Source organism: Canis aureus, chromosome 17, assembly GCF_053574225.1.
Source record: "Canis aureus isolate CA01 chromosome 17, VMU_Caureus_v.1.0, whole genome shotgun sequence".
NCBI lineage: Eukaryota > Metazoa > Chordata > Mammalia > Carnivora > Canidae > Canis > Canis aureus.
Window position 1 is genome coordinate 60,753,882 of NC_135627.1, and position 20,758 is coordinate 60,774,639.

The 20,758-nt window shown below is 53.0% G+C and overlaps 1 long non-coding RNA gene across 1 annotated transcript; it reads right to left on the bottom strand.

The window, feature by feature from the left end:
• Positions 1 to 1,801: 1,801 nt before the first annotated feature.
• On the bottom strand, positions 1,802 to 4,096 carry LOC144287594 (uncharacterized). Its single transcript, XR_013355372.1, has 3 exons — positions 3,766 to 4,096; positions 3,357 to 3,462; positions 1,802 to 2,847 (listed from the first exon to the last, which is right to left on the bottom strand). It is a non-coding gene; the product is annotated as an uncharacterized LOC144287594 (long non-coding RNA).
• Between the last annotated feature and the right edge of the window lie 16,662 nt (positions 4,097 to 20,758).

Genomic DNA, 20,758 nt, shown 5'->3' on the forward strand with positions numbered 1-20,758 from the left:
CATGAGGTTGTCTCCGATTATTTCTCTCCCGGACGAGGCTCTGTGGTACAGGACACCTGGGTCTTAGCCCGAGTGTTTTGTCATTTCATGGTGACCTCGTTCTCCGCCCCCCAGCATTGCCCGGGAGGGGGGGTGCTACTGCGTGTCCCCGTCTAGTTCACAGCCCGCCCCTCGTCTCTTTTCCGGAACGGCTCCCCAGATTACGGCTCACGGCCCCACCATGGCACCTGCACACCCCCCGGCGTCACTGCACAGACCAGGTGGCCCTTAGGCCGCTCCTGACTGACGTGCCGATCCTTAGGGAAACATCTGGGTCCCCCGTGGAGCTGACAGGTGAGCCACCAGATACTCGGTGACGGGAGAGGACGTGGTGGAACAGACCGAGTTACAGCACTGGTGTTCCTTGCGCCCTGTGACCCTCGGACAGGGGAGCGGTCACACGAAAGCTAGTGGGATTGCACAGTCTAGGCCACTCCAGCTGAGACCAAGGGCTTACTGCACCCGGACCAGCGCCAGGGAAGCAGCCTCACCTCTGCCGTTTACTATCCCGCGTCCGGTTATCCCATTGCCACCAGGGCTTGAGGCCGCGGAACTCCAAGGGCTTAAGACCTTGAGGCAGGAGAGTCCGCGGGAGGGGCGCCGCGGGGCGGGCCGGTGGCACCCGAGGGAGGGCCCGCTCGGGGGGAGCAGACCTGCTGACTGGCCTGGTCTTCCCCGGAACTCAGCACCCGAGGTGAATCCTCAGTGGGAACCAGGCTCCTCTTAGCACGGATTTCCAGTCGCTCTCTCACGAGGGGATTTCCACCAGCGGTTTGCTCTCCAGCAGAGGTGGAGGTGTAGACGCGGCCCCGCGCCCCAGAGGACCCCCTGATTCCCTGCCTCCCGGCCACGCTGCACTGCGGAGAGAGGGGAACTGGGCCCTGAGTGCCAAGTCCAAGGGCCGCCTCCCTCCAGTCTCGGAGGCCAAACCTGTAGTCAGTGGGGGATGAGGCAGGGGGTGGGGGGGTGAGGTGGGGGGCAGGGGGTGAGACAGGGGGTGGGGGGGTGAGGCGGGGGGCAGGGGGTGAGTGGGGGGCAGGGGGTGAGTGGGGGGGTGGGGAGTGAGGGGGATAAGGGGGGTGAGGCGGGGGCAGGGGGTGAGGCAGGGGGTGGGGGGTGAGGCGGGGGACAGGGAGTGAGGGGGGGCAGGGGGTGAGTGGGAGGGTGGGGGGTGAGGGGGGTGAGGGGGTGAGGCGGGGGCAGGGGGTGAGGCAGGGGGTGGGGGGGTGAGGCGGGGGGCAGGGGGTAGGGGTCGAGGGGTGAGATGGGGCAGGGGGTTGGGGGGTGAGATGGGGGCAGGGGGTGAGGCAGGGGGTGAGGCAGGGGGCAAGGAGTGAGGTGGGGGCAAGAGGTGAGGCAGGGGCAGGGGGTGAGGCAGGGGCAGAGGGTGAGGTGGGGGACAGGGGTGAGGTGGGGTGAGGGGTGAGGCGGGGGGCAGGGGGTGATGGGGGGCGAGGGGTGAGGCGGGGCGGGCCCAAAGTGCCAGTGTGAGCCCAGGCTCAGCCCCCCCAGCTGTCAGCCCCCTGGGAGCCCCTGACCCGGGGGGTGCAGAGCGCTGGGCCTTGCGCCCCGACTGCCCAGGAGGCCCAAGTCCCCGCCAGCCAGCGTGCCGGCAGCGAGCCAGTGCCCACCCCCCGACCCCCCACCTTCTACCCCCCTACCCCCCACCCCACCCTTGCCCCGACCCCTGCCCCTCTGGCTCCCTGGGCCAGACCACACGCCCCGGAGCTCGGCAGCCGTCGGTGGGACCCGCAGCTCCAGCTCCTCCGCCGAGCCTCTTGGCGCCCGCGGGGTCCCCTCCGTCCTCCCCACCACACTCAGAAGGCGGAGGTGAGGCCATCAGGACACTCAGTGGCTGTGGGACGCGGATCAAACGGCCCCACTTCTCGGCCTTGGTCCCTGCGTTGGCAACAGGCGGCGAGCGGTGCGGGTGCAGGGTGACCCTCCCCGGGCGAGGTTCAAGGGGCTGCAATACGGTCACTTGAGCAGAAGAGGCCGCCTTCAGGGGGTCATTGTAAGGAACAGGTGGCCTCGGGGGCAGAGCCTGACGCCACAACAGGTGGGGTCACCTTTCGAGTCAGGGACATGTGCACGAGGCTCCTCACAGTGGTTGGCCTGAGCTCCTTGGCCCCCCGCCCGACACTCACGCCCTGTGCGCCGCCCCCAGGGCTCGGGGCCTGGACAGACGAGATCATCCCGAACCGAGGCAGAGCCTTGCGCTTGTGCTTGTCGCCGCCCGCCTCGGGAACAGGCCAGAGGGGCACGGGCCGCGAGGGCGACGCCAACACAGCAGAGCCCGCCCTGTGCTCCCTTGCATCCGCGTCCTGCCATCACGGGGGGTGGATGTTTTCTGCTTCATTTTCCTTTTCTCCACTTGACGTGTTTTCGATGATAAGCATTTATTAATCACATAATTAAAAAATAAGGGCGATAAAACAGCAAAACCCCAGTGCCCGTTGAGTGTTCTCAGCGTCCCCCCAATCTGTCCCCGTTCCTGGGGCTGGACGGCGAGGACGGCAAGGCCCTCCCCCATTCACGTACCGTATAATCCTCCCAGACTCTCACGTCCCATTCGGGGGAGGGTCCCCCTCAATTACAATTAGTGTAAAGGGATTTCCCTGTGGCTCATGGCTTTAAATCACAATTAGTTGGATCAGGGCAGCCCGGGGGGGCGGGCTCAGCGGTTTAGCACCACCTGCAGCCCAAGGCATGACCCTGGGGTCCTGGGATCGAGTCCCACATTGGGCATCCTGCGTGGAGCCTGCTTCTCCCTCTGCCTGGGTCTCTCATGAATAAATAGATAAAAATCTTTAAAAACAAACAAAAGAAAGAATTAGTTGGATCTGAAGAAAAAGCACCAGTATTTCTAGCACTCCTGCACCCCCATCTGTCGTCTGAGAGCCGGGCCCGCTGGTGCGTCTTCATAAACCGAGTTATCACCGTCTGAGGCCGTGACCACAGACCCCCAACTGGTTTCTGTGGCTCCGACACCTGCCCCGCTCCTGCCAAGTTTTCTAGAAAATGCTCTGCACACCCTCCTGCTAAAACCCTGCCACGGCCCCCTGGGGCCAACCAGGCAGAAGTGTTCCCCCCAGATCCGCCCTCCAGGCCTTCACCCCGGCAGCCGTCACCCTCCCCTGCGAGCGCCCACTGTTCCCTGCTCCCGCCCAGCAGGCCCTCGGCTCCACGAAGTCCACGCTGTGCTTTCCCACCCACGTGCCAGAGGTCAGGCTGTTCCCCCAACGCAGGCCACCCGCATCCCGACGCCACCGGCACCTCCTCCAGGAAGCCTGCTGGCTCTCGCCGCCCGAGCACACCTCCTGGTGCCGCGACGTGCGAGCACCCGCTTGTGCCCGACTCAGGGCAAATCACCGGACGCTCGGCCTTGCAGGTTCGGTACCGGGCCCCGGTGCAGAGCAGCCCCTCGATTAGTAAGATCCCGATGAGCGAGCACCGGAGTGACGGGTTGGCGTTTGGTTTGGTTGTTCGGCGAGTGTCGGTAGGTGTAAGATTCCACGGGGAGAGAGAGAGCAAGGACACACGAGTGGTAGGGGAGGGAGGAGCGGTCGCCCCGCCGAGCAGGGAGCCCGATGCAGGCCTCGGTCCCGGGCCCTGGTCACGCCCCAAGCCGCAGGCTGCGGCCCCCCAACACTCCCCGTGCTCGCCCCCAGCTCACGGGGCCCCCCGGCCCGAAGCAGCCCCCTCATCCAGGGCTACGCAACTCACGCGTCCTGCAGGCTGGGGACGGGGAAGTCCACGCAGGCAGGAAAACCCGTGAGTGCGGGTTCACCAGGCCTCGGCCGCTCCCTTCGGTTTTGTTCAGTCCCCTCTGCCTTCGCGCCTCCAGGCCAAGCTCCCGCCCTCCACCTGCCCGTGCGGGTTCCTCCGCCCCCTCCCACCTGTTTTTCACTTTAATTACTTTTCTGCCAGGCCCTGCGTCCCCCCCCGTCCTCCCCGTGATGGATTTCTGAGTCACTACCCACACCCACATCAGGGCCGGGACACAGCCGGCTTGGCCCTGGAGCCAGGGCCGTGGGCCCGACCCCTACACTGTGGCTCGTCCTACACTCAGGGCCCAGCCGCCAGGGCCCCTGCCCCGGGCACCGTTCCCCAGCCTAGAATTTCCCCACATTTCCCCACAGACATCCTGTGTGTACCTAGTTATTTTTAAACTTTACACCCACAAAACTCCTGGCAAAAACACGAACTGAACGGCTTTCAAGCCCAGCTGGCTTAGACCCACATGTTTGAGGAGGAACACTGGGGTGGCATGAGCGCGCTTACTTGCTCTCGTCAATATTTTTTAGGTTAGAATTAGCCTTTCGGGGGGCAGGGGGGCGACCAGGGCTTTAAGGACCTGGCTGTTCCTTTGCCGCACGCTGAAAATCCTTCCCGCAGTCCCCTTCCAAGATTTCCCCAGGGGAGAGCACCCCAAGCCCCTGCAGCCTTGACCTGGGGGGCCACAGGCGTGGCCGGACAGCCCATGGGCCCCTCGCACAGAGCGGAGCAGGGCGCGGAGGCTCCTGTAGGGCTGCCCCGGAGCGCAGGTGCCGGGGCCTCGGCACTTCAGCAGGGCACACCCTCGGCCGCCCCACGCGGCCTCAGGACCCGACGGGCAGCGGCAGACGCCCCAGGAGCAGGTCGCCGATCGCGGACCAGCAGTGTGAGGCCACCTCGGAGGCCGCCCAGCTGCTCCACGGGTTGTGGCTCGGAGCCCCGTCCTCCACTTGGCGCGGGAGCAGCTTAGAGGCCAACTTGCTCGGAGACGGGCCCAACCCCAGGAGGACCGGCGGGTCCCGACCGATCCCGGGAGGCGGGGAACCCACCCACCCACCCCAGCCTGCAGTCAAGGGCCTCCCCGTAAGACCCAGGAGAGCAGAATCACATGGAGCAGGTGGCAGACGTGTGCTGCACACCTCACTGCCCCCCTGCAATTGCCTCAGTGGCGTCTCATTGTCTGGGGACCAAGAATCCCAGGGCCCGTCCCCGGGCCACCAGGGCCTGCATGATCGGGCTCCTGATCCCTCTCAACCGTCCCTCCCTCCCACCCCTGTCTGCCTGGCTCCCTCTGCCCGCCCAACCCGCTCCTTGCAGTTCCCCCCACCCCCACTCTCCCACCTGCACCTGCCTCCCCTCTGCCCAGAGACCTCCCTGCAGGTCGCTCCCAGGTGGCCTCACCCCTTTGGGCTCAGTGAAATGGCATCTCTTCTTGACCGTTTGTCTCTGCCCTCCTGTCACCCCACTCTCCACACACACGTGTCCTCTTCCTGCCTTTCCTTGCATTCTCCAACTTCTGGCCTTTTGTTCTAATCTTGACCACGATTTCTAAGCATCTTTTTCCATATATTGCATTATATTTTCCTTGGTGCCCTGACTGGAATACCCTCCGTGATGGCGAAGGGCCCCTCGAACTTACATACCATCATCCCTCGAGGCCTGGCATGCAGCAGGTGCTGTTCGGTGAGCGAATAAATGAGTGGATGCTTGTGTGAGGGATGAGCACTTGCCGGGGGCCTGTGGGATTTTGGTCCAAGCCCTAGAGTACGGGATCTCTCAGATTCCTTTGTTTCTTTTTTTTTTAATATTTTATTTATTTATTCATGAGAGACACAGAGAGAGAGGCAGAGACACAGGCAGGGGGAGAAGCAGGCTCCATGCAGGGAGCCCAATGTGGGATTCGATTCCGGGTCTCCAGGATCAGGCCCTGGGCCGAAGGCGGCGCTAAACCGCTGAGCCCCCCTGGGCTGCCCGAATCCTTTGTTTCTATAGAGCAAATGTAATCTCCTGAAGCTCTGACCTGCCGCCCCCATGTCTCCGAAGGACATTCGATTCCAGCTTTCACTGGAATTCCCACACCCTCTCCGGGAAGGGCCTCCCCGGTGCTGGGAAATCGGAGCAGGGCCTGAGCCAGTCCATCGTGCCGTTGGAAGAGCACTGGGCCCCAAGTATGACAGGCACTTTGCCGCAGGCAGGCTCAAAGGCAACCTCATACCTGCCCATCTCACCGTCCCCAACCCCTCCCGTGACAACGTAGAGACAGAAACACTTATGAGTGCTTCACAGCCTCCCAGTAGAAGCAAACCCTTAAATACACGCTCGCCCTGCCTGATGGCAACGACCCGGCAAGAGCCATCTCCGTGTGGCCCGGCGGGAGGACAAGTAACTCCTCCTGGGGATCAAGGAGAGCTTCCCGGAGGAGGGCGATGTCTGTGCTTGGCCTGCGGAGATGCGTGGAAGCCAGGACGCCAGGGAACAGGAGAGCAGTGGAGCTTTAGCGTCGTCGGGGAAGTCGGAGAACGGGAAGAAAAGACAGGCTGGATCTGGCTCTTTGACGAAGGAATCTGTCGTGATCGAAATTACCTCCATCTCATTGTCCAGAGAGATTGGCCAAACGTCCCCCGGCTGTTGACGTGAGGGTCGCGGAAGGCGAAGGTCTCTGGCTGCTGTAGGAAAATAGACGCCGAGGAAACAGGCGGGGAGGGAGCCTTCCCCGGAGAGGCCTGTGGGGAGAGCAGCCCCTGCAGGCCCCGCCGGGCACAGGGCACCGCGGGACACCAGCATCGTGTGCACTCGCTTGGTGTGGACGTGGTTATCTTGGCTGTAGGTCAAATTTATGAGGTTCAGTTGTATTTTCACGTGCTGAGTGTATAGCTGAGGGTCCATCGGGCCTTCTGGAAACCTGCCCGCTATTGTGCAGAGAACTTGGAGCATCATCTTACCCGTTGAAAGGACTCTGGCTCCATTACTGGTACTTTGCTTTTATGAGATACCGTTGATGGGATCTAGCCCTCCCGTGCGGCTCTGCCCGAGGTCAGCAAAGAAACCGCCTCCTCCCAAGGGACCCACATTCCACGTCGACGATAACATGACGAACAGCTGACGTTCCCCGAATCGACGCGCGTGCCCTGTGCTAAGTGCTCTACACACACGACCTCACCTCCTCTCAGATGTACGAGGCTGTAGTATTCGCCATGTACTCGCGGGTAAACGAGCCCAGAGATGACAGGAAATCGCCCGTGATCACGCACCAGCAGATAATACATTCTCATCATTCACTCGCTCGTTAGTTCTGTTAAATAAATATACTGAGTATTGTCGAACTGCATCGGAACATGTAAAGCTGAGGAGACCAACCTGGGGAGCTCACGGTACAGCAGGTGAGGCAAACACCACAGACAACCTACAAGGAAGGGTGAGGTGCCTGGCAGGGACAGGAGTATCCTGTTCTCGTACAGAAGTGAGGAGTCACTCTTGTGAAAGCAAGTAACAAGTCTGCTGGGTTTTGAAGACGCGTAAAATTTTAAGAATAAAACGCGAGAAAGTCCTCCTAAGCAGAGACATTTCTGGAGATTCCCCCCCTCCAACAGGCATAATTAAACCAGCAACATCCAGTACAGCATATATTATGTTGTCATCATTTTGTTAACAAAATATTAATGCATTTCATTTCCATATTCCCTTATTTAATTATAAGCAGAGTGCGCAGTACAGTTCTTCTCAGACACGACACCCGATGGTAAAAACCTGGTAGGAGGAGAGCATAGCTGTCCGAGGCTAAACTCAGGTTTCAAAAATTATAAGCAGATTCTATTAAAATTCTTTTTTTTTAAACAATTTTATTTATTTATTCATGAAAGACACAGAGAGAGATAGAGAGAGTCAGAGACACAGGCAGAGGGAGAAGCAGGCTCCCTGCAGGGAGCCCGATGTGGGACTCGATCCCGGGTCTCCAGGGTCACACCCTGGGCCCAAGGCAGGCACCAAACTGCTGAGCCACCCGGGGATCCCCAAGATTCTATTAAAATTCTATCCCTCTGACTTAATTATGGTCATTAACCAGACTATAGAGAAAACCATCTCCTTTTAAACAGGAAGACCCTGCCCATATTGGGTAGAAGTAGATGGTGCCTGGTTGAGAGTCTGACCCTGCCTCGGGGAGTCCTCAGGAGCTTCCAGGTATAACACATGAAAGATCTGGGTCGATGAAAGTCAAATATACAAAATTTCAGGCCCTTCCGTAGGCAGCGTACAGAGGATCACATAGTAGCATTTGAACTGTCACATTCGTGATTTGACAGGGAGACCAGCTTCTCCCCCTGCAACCAGGGGGGCCTGGGAAGGGGGATGAGTCTCTGCCTTCCCTCCACCCCCTAGCAAAGCCAAATTCTTTCCACCATTGTGATGCCTGGAGCAGAAGAAAAGAAGGGGAAGTAAGGGGAAAAGAGCCAGAAGGGGTGGGGGGATGGGGTGACTGGGTGACACTCGACAAGGTGAGCTCTGGGTGTTACCCTATATATTGGCAAATCAAACTTCAATAAAAAAAAAAGAAGAAGAAGAGCAAGAAGGATGGAACAGATGAAAGCTCCCACACTGCTGTGGTCTTGGGGGTCCAAGGAGGTGGGAGGGCCTCACAGGGTACAGGTGTTCCTAGGAGGCCCTGACCCAACCCTGTACACCAGCACCATTAAAGCACCCTGCACCCTCCTCCCTTCAAGGGGGGGGGGGGATTTGCATCTCTGCAGTGCCCTGTGGTGCCCACGGAGGGCAGGTGTCTTAAAACTCTTAGCACAGATAAGGACAATCAGGCCCAGAAAGGCATAGTCACGTATGCGAGATCACAGAGTTTGTAAAAGTCAGATCTGTGACATTTTCGATTAGGTCAGTAGAGGTCACAACATTTTCAAGACAAAATTCACGTTCATTTGTTCTATTTGGGAAGTTGTAATGTTACCTCTGGAATTGGAGCGCTGAGCAGAGGGCTGGGAGGCTATAACAGAGCTCGGGGGTCATCAGAACAAATGAAGCAACGAGGATGAGGCGTCTGGAGCGTGCAGGCAGACGAGCCCCACGGTCCCACACGGATTTCATTCTTGAACGAAGGCCATTTGTGCAGTCAACGCCTGTCACGGTGTCCCCTTAAATCATCAGAGTTCATCCAGCTTTTCCGCAGCTACGTACAATCAACTCGGGAATGTATTTGATTTCCATAGAACAAATATAGGGTCTTCAAAGCAACCATCCTGCCTGTCTGGATTCTGGTCTGCTCATTTAATTACACTGTCTACAATTCCTGCAGCGGAGGGATGGCACCGTAGTTAAGACCATTCTGCTGAATTGCAAATGTCTTCCATTGCATTTGGCAGCTTCCTCCCCGACCACATATCTTTAGCAAGGCACCATAAATCAGCGTGTTCTGAACAGCTGAACCAGAAATAACCAAAGAGGATGTTTGGACCAAATGGAGAGGGAGGCCAGGATGAACGATTTAAACACTAAGGAAAAACGCATGATGAAGGAACAAAGAGATATGCATTAGGCAGAAGCTGTTTTTATAGTGCACGGGATAAAACGGTATCTTTGCAAGAGGCTTGATGAAGTCATGACTGATGCTAAGTGTTTGGTTCTCCTCCCTCTGACTCACCCAAATTACTGACCTCAGGGTCGCTGTAGCATTCGCCCAAGTGCGCCAGTGACCAAACCAATGTCTAGTGTAGAAAGACCAGGGCACCTTCTAGAGCCACGGCACCTTCTAGAGCCACAACACCTGATCCCATTGCTGGCTTCCAGAGGATGTCCCACGGAATGTCCCACGAAAGTCCCACGGAACAGGACAGGTGGGAAAATTGCCTCTCCCGGGGACAAAAGGAAGAGCTTTTGCTTCGGGCCATTTCCAAACTTTTGCTTTTCATCGTTATGCCTGAAAAAAATTCTAAAACAATCTAATAGGTTGGAAGAGAAAATATATGCATGGCTCACTGGCGGAGCTACCCTTTCACTCCCCGAGCATCAACGACACGCCAGGCACTGTGCTAAAAGCTTTACAACCGTTCTGTTTTTAATCCTCAGAGCAATCCAGTGTGATAGGTTTTGTTTCATCTGTGAGAGCACAGAGATCCAGGGGGCTTTAGTTAGCTGTCCCATGGCCTGCAGCTAGTTCACAGCTGGCTCAAGTTTCCGCCCCAGGTCTGTCTGATCCCAAAACCCAGGCTCTTAATCACAGTGCTGTACTGCCTCCCCGACGCTTGGTTAGAAGTGATTCTTAGCTGTAAACAGCAGAAGCCAATCTTCTAGTTGAATCTGGAAAGAAATTTCTTGAAGGATGCCAGGCAGATCCCAGAGTCGTTAGAAGGGGCAGAGACCCAGGCTTGCCAGCCACCCAGCCAGAAGTAACGTAGCCAGGAATGGTGCCAACTGCCCTGTGGAACTCTGCCAGCAGAAGCCCCACTGCTGCTCTGACCCGTGGTTGGCACAGATCGTACCTGGGCCCGGACATCAGATTCTCGACTAAAACTGCCCCAGAGGAGCCAGAGGCCTCTTACAAGGCCCCTGAGAACTCAGCGACTGTTAAAATGCCTGCCAGGAGGGCAGCCTGCCTGCGTTGCCTGCCGTTGCTCACTTCCCATTCATGTCTTCTGTGAGTGCTTCTAATCAGGCGGACTTTGTTTTTGTTTTGTTTTGTTTTTTTAAGATTTTATTTATTTACTCATGAGAGACACCGGGGGGGGGGGGGGGCAGAGACACAGGCAGAGGGAGAAGCAGGCTCCATGCAGGGAACCCAACATGGGACTCGATCCCAGGACTCCAGGATCAGGCCCTGAGTCAGAGGTAGGCACTCAACCGCTGAGCCACCCAGTAGTCCCTAATCAGGGGACTTTGAATCACATGGCCACACCTAGGTGGAAGAAGGGAGTCTGGGAGACATAGTCTGGGGGTGTTTTGTTTTGTTTTTTTTTTAAAGACATAAGACTCACAATATGGAAACTACGAAAACAAGGAGAAGGTAAACAAAAAGATTTAGGTCCACTAAAAATAGCATTAAGTAAGCAGTTGCTGAGGGCCTACTCCATGCAGAGCAGGACACCAGACTCAAGGCTTTCAAGTACGAAGAAATACAGTCCGAAATCTGGTCCTTGGAGAAATGGAATCTGATCAGATAACGTAAGTGACCAACCACCCAAGGCCGCCACCCACAGAAGAGCCAAATAGGCAGAGGATTGTGGGCAATTTCTGTGAGCCGGGGCATTGAGGTGTAATGGATGAAAAGATACCTCCAGAGGATTTTCAGTTGAAAGACACAGATGTCATCCACAATGAGGAGGAATGGGTAAAGATACTGGCCCTCTTCACCATGCTGGCCTGCGTGGGGCAGGGAGGAATGACCATGTCCCCTGTAAGGGCAGAGGGATCTAAGATCTCACTTCCCTTAGTCAGTGGTAGATCCAAGAGCATGCAGGAACTTACTTCTCATGCAGTAGTGTTTCTTTAGGGATCACTGGGCAGGGTAGTGAGGGGAGAAGGAGGCCACCAGTGAGACGACAAAACACAGAACATTGTGATCATGCAAGCATAGGAGAGGAGAGTGGTCCAAGGGGTCCTGCATTTTGGACAGTCACCTAAGGATGGTAGGATGGTAGGACGGTAGGACGGTAGGACCGTAGGACGTTAGGATGGTAGGATGGTAAGATGGTAGGACAGCAGGACGGTAGGATGGTAGATTATAAGACTGCACCGGGCAGCGCTGTGAATTACCAGCGGCAGCGCCCGCTCTAGCTTGCTTAGTCAGAATTCGTGGAAGAAATTAGTTTGCTCACCAAATCCCTGGGAGCACTGAAGGGTCAGGCTGGAGGTTATGCAGCCAGAAGCCAAGCCCAGACTCCAGCCTGAGACAATTTCAGCAAAGACCCGCTGCTGCTGCTGCTGCTGCTGAGAGACAACCTCGCAGCCTCCCCCTCGAAGTTCACAGTGCAGTGCTGCCTCCACAGCCAGACCACCCTTCGTTCCAGAAAATGGATTCCACAAGTGCCATCTTCCTTATCCGCTCTGCTATAGGAACAGCTCTCCGTTGGTGCCTCTCTCCCATGCCTACGCCCTCGTTCCCAGGCTGGGGAAATGAGCTCTGCCTTCTTGGGGAAGCAGCCAAATATCGTAAGAATATTGTTCAAGGATATGGGAGGCCACATTCATAACAAATGTCCATTGCAAAGGCGCAGTGTGAGCTGGCCTCTTGTGGACTTGGCTTTGCATCTCCTGACCTACAGCCACAGAGAGTTCAAGGCCCTGGACTCCGCATGGGACACTTCTGAGCGACCAGAACTTGAGGAAGATTAACAATCTGTAGTAAGTTTATTCACCCTGAAATAAAAATGTCCAAGCATGCTTATATGCTACCTTCCCAAGGATTCTGTGTTTTTAATAGAAAATAATACTTTAAGTAAAAAGGCCAATATACCTAGTGGCCAGTTTTTGGTAGCAGGCAGCCAGTGGGGCAAGAGGGGAGGCTGGGACAAACATGTGCATTAGGTGATAGACATTTGCCTAGATTGCCTATCCAATATCCAATCTCTTATTTTTTCTTATTAACAGTATTGCAGTTTTGGTGGGAGAAGACAGTAACGTGCTTCTATAAAACTAGTCACCACCAAATTATCTAAAAAAGAAAACCAATTAAGTTAATCCCATTTACAATAACATCAAAAATAATAACATGCTTAGGGATAAATTTGACCAAGGAGTTAAAATATCTCTATAATGAAAACTATTAGATATTGATGAAAAAAATTAAAGATACAAACAAATGGGAAGCTATCCCATGTTCTTGAATTGAAGGAAATATTGCTAAAATGGCCATATTTCCCAAAGCCATTTATAGACTCAATGCAATCCCTAGCAAGATTCCAATAGCATTTTTACAAAGTAGAATAAACAATTCAAAGGGGTGTGTGTGTGCATGAAAGACCTTGAATAACCAAAGAAATCCTGAAAAAGAAGAACAAATGGAGGCGTCACACTTCTGATTTCAAACTATAAACCCATAGTAATCAAAACTGTATGATACTGGCATACAAACAAACATACCAATTGAACAGATTCAAGAACTCAGAAATAAATCCATGTATATGTGGTCAACTAATATTTGACAAGGGAGCCGTGTATACACAATGGAGAAAGTCTCTTCAAAGATAGTCTCTTCAATAAATGGAGCTGGGAAAAATTGCTTATTCAAATGTAAAGGAATAAAGCTAGACCTAGACCCCTATTTTAAACCACTCACAAAAATTAACTTGAAATGGATTAAAGACTTAAATATGAGACCTGAAACCATAACATTTCTAGAAGAAAAACTCAAGGAAAAAGCTTCTTGACATGAGTTTTGGCAATGATTTTTTTTGGCTCTGCCACCTAAATCGCAAGCAACAGAATAAAAAACAAACAAGGGGGACCGTATCAAACTAAAAAGCCTCTGCGCAGCAAAAGAAATGATAACAAAATGGAAAAACAACCTGCAGCATGAAAGAAAATATTTGCAAATCATATATCTGGTAAAGGGTTAATATCCAAAATACATAAAGAACTTCTACAACTCAATAGCAAACAAAAAAAAAAAAAATGAAATAACTTAAAAATTGGCAAAAGACCTTAAAAGCCATTTTTCCAAAGAAGACATGCAAATGTCCAGCAGGTACATGAAAAGGTGCTCAACATTGCTATTCAGGGAAGTGCAGATCAAAATCACAGTGAGATACTACCTCATACTTGTTAGAACGACTATTATCAAAAAGATGAGAAATACTGGGGGATCCCTGGGGGGCTCAGCGGTTTGACGCCTGCCTTCGGCCCAGGGTGTGATCCCGGGGTCCCGGGATCGAGTCCCACGTCGGGCTCCCGGCATGGAGCCTGCTTCTCCCTCTGCCTGTGTCTCTGCCTCTCTCTGTGTCTCTCATGAATAAATAAATAAAATCTTAAAAAAAAAAAAAAGATGAGAAATAACAAATGCTGGTAAGGCTGTAGAGAGGAGGAACCCTCGTGCCCTACTGCTGGGAATGTGGAAAACAGATGGGAGTTCCCTCAAAAATTAAAAATGAAACCACCATATGATCCAGCAATTCTCCTTCTGGGTATGTACCCAAAGGAAATGGAATCACGATGCCCAAGAGATATCTGCGTCCCCATGTTTATATACCCAAGGCACCGAAACAACCAGTGTCCGTCAGCGGATGAGCGGACAAAGTGATACATGCACACAGTGGAACAGCGTCCAGCCATACCCAGGAAGGCGATCCTGCCGTCAGCCACAGCATGGGTGGACCTCAAGGGCATTATGCCTAGTGAAACAAGTGAGAGAAAAAATGCTGTAGGATCTCACTTACATGTGAAATCTTAAAAAACAAAAAGCAAAAGAAACTCAGAGAAAGGTCAGCCTTGTGGTTACCAGAGCCCGGGGGTGGGCGTGGGGAAATCGGATGAAGGTGATCCGAAGGTGCAAACTTCCAGTAAACGCACGCCGGGAATAATACACGACATGATAACCATAATGAGCACTCCTGTATGGCACGCACGGAAGCTGCTAAGGGTGTAAATGCCAAAGGCTCTCATCATCAGGAAAATAAAATTGTGTAGCCACACGGGGAGGCGGGTGCTAACTGAACGTAATGTGGTAAAAATCATTCGTGACGTATTTACGGGAAGTCACCAAGCAGTGCACCTTAAACCTATGCAGAGTAGTGTGTCGGTTATTAAACCACAGTAAGATCAGAAGGGAGAGAAGCACATGAATTAATTAATCCTAAAAGAGTCACTCCCTGGCAACCTGGGGGAGTCACAGGGCCCAGTTTGGGCCAATGAGACAGGAACGGAAAAGTCTATTAGGTGGGGTTTCTAGAGAAGGGATTATTTTGTGGGTGAAAAGGGACAGACTCGACGGGTCATTCTATTAAACAGATTTAATTTTTAGGACAATGTTAGGTTCACAGCAAATTGGGCAGGAAGTTCAGAGATGCCACACACCCATGGCCCTCACCCGCGAACACGTGCCCCACATTTGCTACAGCTGGTGAAGGGACGTGGGCCCGTGGTCAACAGAAGGTGGAAGGTCTACATCAGGGCTCGCTCTGGGGGCACCCCTGCGGATCTCGGCCGCCGGATGGTGACGTGGATGCACACGGCGGACTTTCACTGCCCTAGACATGCTGGGTGCCGCCGTCTCATCTTCTTGCCCCTGCCCCCCGGCAGCCACCGAGCCGCCTACCGTCTCCACGGTGTGGCCTCCGCCCAGCGTCACGTAGCAGCATCGCTTGGTTGACAGGGCCTGCCCAGGCTGGCATCTGTCCCTCAGCAACACGCCCGAAGCCCCTCTGTGCCTTCCAGCGGCTCCCTAGTTCGCTCCCTCGTAGCTCGGACTACCGTTCCATCGCTCGGTCGCTTGCAGGGGCAAGTGTGAATAAAGCTGCCAGAAAGATCCGGGTGCAGCCTTCTGTGTGAACCTAAGTTTTTAACTAAGTGAATAGCAAGAAGCATGAAACCTGACTCATGGCCCAGCACCGTTGGACTTCACCCGTCGCCCTTCGTCCTGTCCGCAAGTCAAGGGCAGCGCCATTTAGCCCACACCCCCCACGTCGAGGCAGCCCATGCTGAAGAAGGTGCTGGAAGCTAGGCGGGATTGGGTCCACAGTAGTTCTGTTGAGCAGCTACGTCAGCCCTGGGCTGTCTACACCATATGTTTTGTTACATGAGAAAACAGATCCCACGTGCTCAGGCTACTGTGCCAGGCAACCTCCACCCTAACTGGCATGAAGCCTCCCCACGTTCCTGAAATCACCTGGAATCGGCAGCTTATGGGCAACATGCTTGGTTCTTAAAATACCGTCAGCCTTTCGGGAAACAACTACACTTTTTCCTTCCTCCCCCGCCCACCCCCCCCCAGCCCTTGATTTAAATTCCATCTGAATCTGGAATCCTTCACCTTTGTTTAAAATAGACTTTTCTCCTCTCGGAGTGAATCTCAAAGAACAGAGGCCATACACTGCGCATGTTAGTGGCAGGGAGAGGGGAGGCAGGCTAGACCCTTCTTCATTAAATACCCAGTTGGGGATGTGAAAACACCATCTGCAATTCCGCCCCTGCTGGGCTGAAGATGTGCATTCTGAGCAGAGAATCCATTTGCTTTGATGAGAGAGGTTTCCTCCTCTCCTGTGAAAGTCCTATTATAAAAACAATTAGTCTCATTAAAGGATTCTGTTCAGCAAAAGAACTAATTCTCTGCACAGCTGCTCGTCCTTAGAAATGGCCCAGCCCAAGCAGCAGAGGGAGCTGGTCCCGAGGTGGCCGCAGAGCCGGGGAGCCCGAGCCGCCAGCCAGGCAGGGGTCACGCCGGGAGCCCAGCCGGGCAAGGCCTCCAAGCCCTCGGGGCCGCCTCGTGGCTCAGAGGCCACAGCAGCCACCTCTATGGGGAGAAGGAGATTGAGGCCAACCAGACCCCACCGGGGAACAGTTCTTTAAGACCTGAACACGTCATCATATTCGGCAGCTCTTGATAAATGGGTCCCTTTGCATACATCGCCTTGTGTGGAGACGCGTGGCTCGACTCAATATACAGCACACAGGCAGGACCCAGACTGTTCTCTAATAGACCATTATTCTTGGCCAAATTCTCCTCTTCTGCTGCATAGCAGTCTCTCTCGAGCACCCTTTAGTTCCATTAACAGCTTTTCAATCACTTTGTCTTATTGACACAGTCTCATTCGGGGTGCTCAGCCGCAGCCCTGTCCTTTTTTTTTTTTTTAAGATTTTATTTATTTATTCATGAGACACACAGAGAGGCAGAGAGTCCAATGTGGGACTCAATCCCAGGACCCCGGAATGATGCCCTGAGCCGAAGGCAGACGCTCAACCCCTGAGCCACCCGGGCGCCCCAGTCTTGTGTATTTTTAAAAGTCACAATGTCATTTCCGACGTACATGCTTCCCTGTCACCCTGGGCTAGTTTCCTGGTCCCGGAGACATGGAGTCAGTGACGTGCCCTAATGCCCTCCGAAGAAGGGGAGAAGCACTGACTTGTAGCTTTTGCTGTTGCGGTCGTGTCAATAGTCCCACCGGGTAGATTTGAAGCTCCCAAGGTGGTGCCGCCCAACATGGGGTCGTTCCAAGCTGAGCGGAGGTAATAGAGGGATTTGTGTGGCCTTGTCCTGCTGTAGGAGTAGGAAGGAAGGTAAGAGGGCCGAAGGACATCTCCAGCCTTGTAATTGCTGGTGGGAGGGCTGAGGTCACTCTCCACCTTCTGTTGGTCATTATCACCAATCGAACTTGTGGTCCTCAAGCCCTGCTGGCAGAGGACACATCCCCAGGCAGCAAGCCCCAACTGGTCACAGCAGCCTGAACCTGTGGCCTGGTTGCCCCTAGCCGGTGACTTCATGCCATCGGGAAGCCCCCGCGCCCCACTCTGCAGCCTGGCAAACCTACAGACCCCAGTGTTGTCTGACCTGCTGGGTCACAGCACCTGAGCAGGCGATATCTTCCATATGCCCTAGAACGGGGACATCTAGAGGGGGACAGTGGCTCCCTCCGAGCCTCCTCCCTCTGTCCACATAGACCCGATCTAGTCAGCAGACCCCGTGAAAGAGCAGATACCCAGCCGGAGAACAAGGGAACACCCTGTGCCGTGAGCCTTCCCCACCCTCCACCACCTGCTCCAAGCACACCCAACACCCCCAGAAAAGGTGATCTCTCACTCCCTTCCTTCCACACTCTTCTATCCTGGGGGCTGCTGGGGGTGGTTCTTCGCAAACCCGGTGGGGGAGCCGGCTTGCCTGATAGTGGGCGGCTTTGAAGACTTAGAACATGAAGTACTTAGAGTCTTTTTTCCTTCGTGGGCTGTAGCCACGATTTTGGAATAACAAAGCACGCCACAGGGAATATATTATTATTAATGTCACTTGCAACACTCTCTACAGCACACAAAGGGCTTTCGTGTGCATTATCTCACTTGATCCTCACAATCCGTGGCCTTGCAACCCAAGCACCCGTATCACTGGGGGGGGGGGGGTTCTCCAAAACTCTCCAAGAGGAGCACTGAGCACAGATGATTTTAAAAGAATCAACGTTTAGCTCACAACTTTCCTACCCTCTCCCAGTAGCTGATCTGCTGATGACTTTGTCTCCCTTTGGTGGGGGTGTTAGCAGGGCCCCCTTTCCACCTGCCTGTCTCCCGCATGCCTTGCACCCATCTGGAACTTTGTGTTTAATTTTTATTACAGATCCCCAGGTGGATTTTAGCAAAGATCTCAGAAGGGTCCAAAGAACCATTCGAACTTGCAGCTCTAAAATGCTTTCCATTTCCATCCACGTATTTAATGAGCAAGGTCACTCAACACCTAAATCCACAAACACAAAAACTAGAATGCACTTGAATCTAAACTCTATCCTATTCCAGAAAATAAAGGATACTCTTCGGCTGTGTGTGTTTTAATAGCACTAAAAAATACATTGCCAACAAAATCAAATCTATTCGTTTTATCTCTCTCTTTTTTTTTTTTTTATCAAAATTTGTACCCTACGTTGTTTTGGTCCGTTGCATTCTGACCCGTAAATCTTAACAATTCAAAAGAAATCTTTGTAACCAGGCTTATGTCACAGGAAATACATTTTTTTCATACGCCAACTTACAGTCATATTTTTGCTTCAGGAGCGTACGCGAGGCTGTGGGAGCAAACATTCAACTGCCTGCCCTCCCATCCTCCTGCTCCCCCTTTTGCGGCATAAATAGTGTCTCTTCCACGGCAGAGTCTCCTGTGCCCGGGCGACTTCCCGCTATGGAGCAGGCATGTGACGAGGTCTGGCCCAAGAGGCCTGAGGAAAGCTGCCGGGGGTTCTAGGACACATTTTCTTCCTTGGGAAAAAGAAAAGCCCCTTTCCCGTCTACACTGGGATAGGTGAGAGGACGTGCGGCCTCCCCCTAGGACGGTGGGGCTCTAAGGAGAAGCCAACAACGCTACGCAAAGGCAGGCAGAGTCCGGACATCACTGAACTGCTAAACTGGAAACACCTTCCTCCAGACTTCCTGTTGGGAGAGAAGACCAAAGCCCTAACTTTTTTTTTTTTTTTTTTTGAATTTTTCATAATTCTTTTAGATTACTTTTAGTCGGGCAGTCTGTTTTCAGCCAAAGCAAACACTGATTTGGCTTCAACCTGATGCCAGGGGTTTGGGGTTCTGGGTGTCTGGGGGTTGGCAAGAGACTTTAAGATTTTATTTTACTTTTTTTTTTAAAGATTTTGTTTATTTATTCATGAGAGACACAGAGAGAGAGGCAGAGACACAGGCAGAGGGAGAAGCAGGCTCCATGATGGGATGCCATTGGGGGACTCGATCCCAGGACCCCAGGATCATGCCCTGGGCCAAAGGCAGACGCTCAACCACTGAGCCACCCAGGCATCCCAAGACTTTAAGATTTTAAACATCAGGGTAGCCTTTCGTGGTCGACAGCCACTTGCAGAACGGATTGGAAAAAGGAGAGAATGAAGGCAGCCACCAGCCACTGTGATTTTTAGCTCCACATAGACAGCTTTCACTGAAACCTGGCATGTCCTGTCATAAGGGGGCTTGTTTTTAGCATTTTTATTAAAGAACAGCCCAAGCTGCTACACCAAACCAGTGCTACAGTCCACTGGTGGGCAGTTGGGGGAAGTGGAATGGGGTCCACGGGGGGGGCCCCGCGCCCTTGGCTCTTGGCTCACAAGGTTGCTCCTGTCTTCGCCTCTTCCCGGGTGGTGGAAATCCAGAAGCTGCATCCATTATTCCCGCTCATGGCCTGGTGCCCCGAACTCAGGCGATGGCCGTGCACAGCTGCAAAGGAGGCTGACAGTTACGGTTCAGAGCTAAACGGGGCCATTTAGTACAGAACCGGAGCTAGAAATCACCCAGCTCTATCACTAAAAGAAGGCACCAAAATGGATACCAAAGGACCTTTTTATTTAAGACCATCCACACGTATGGTTGAAGGTGTTTCTTGAGATTGGGCATCAGATTTCCTTAAAGTTAATCAATCTTTCAGGAAGAACAGATGATGTAAGGCTTTAAGTACTTACTTGAAACAATTCTCGCTTCATTGAATAATGACTATTATCACTAATTCAAACATATAGTTTGATTTGGCCTCTGAATGTAAATTTAGCAGGTGTCACAAATAGAACAAGTGGGGTTCAGGGTCAGCACCCAATATAAGGGATAAGAAGTGTGAGCAGACTCAGCATCTGATGGTGCTTTCAATCTCTATTGAAGCCATGATGACATTAAAAATGCCAGAAAAAGATGTAACTTAACACTAAGGAAAACAGAATTCAAATACAACAGAATTCAGAAATGGTGCCTGTGGAAGTAAAACACCCTACAGCAGGCACATCCCTGCACCAGGCGTCTGACTCCCCACGCACTCACTTGTATCTGAAGTGAAAAGCCATTTACCTGAGGTTTAAAAATGAAAAAAGAATGAGAAATTTAGGCAGGAATTCCCAAAGGTGGAGAAAGGACAGCTTGCAAAAGAGCTATCGCTTTAAGCTCTCTTCTGCTGGCAAGAAATGATGAGCATGTCAAGGGAAATCTCTGAAAGAGCCAATGAGGTGTCTTATATTAGCACAATAATGCTGCCCTTCCCAGCACAAATCATGGCCCTCAGTGAAGCTAAAAGTCTGCTGGCGTCCAGGTTTTAAGCAAAGGATCTAATTTAACAGAGGAAGCAATCCTAGTGCTGTGAAACACAATTTAATATTTACTTATACACAAGGGAGCAGGAGCACTAAGTAGTTTCCTCTCCTTGAGAGGATATATTTGTAAAGTGTTTTGTAAATTATAAATCATTCAAATGCTATAGAGATGGATGCACACATACCACATACATATTAATGTGTATTAATACTCCCCAGGAGCATAGAGTACTGTCCGCTACGGGAAG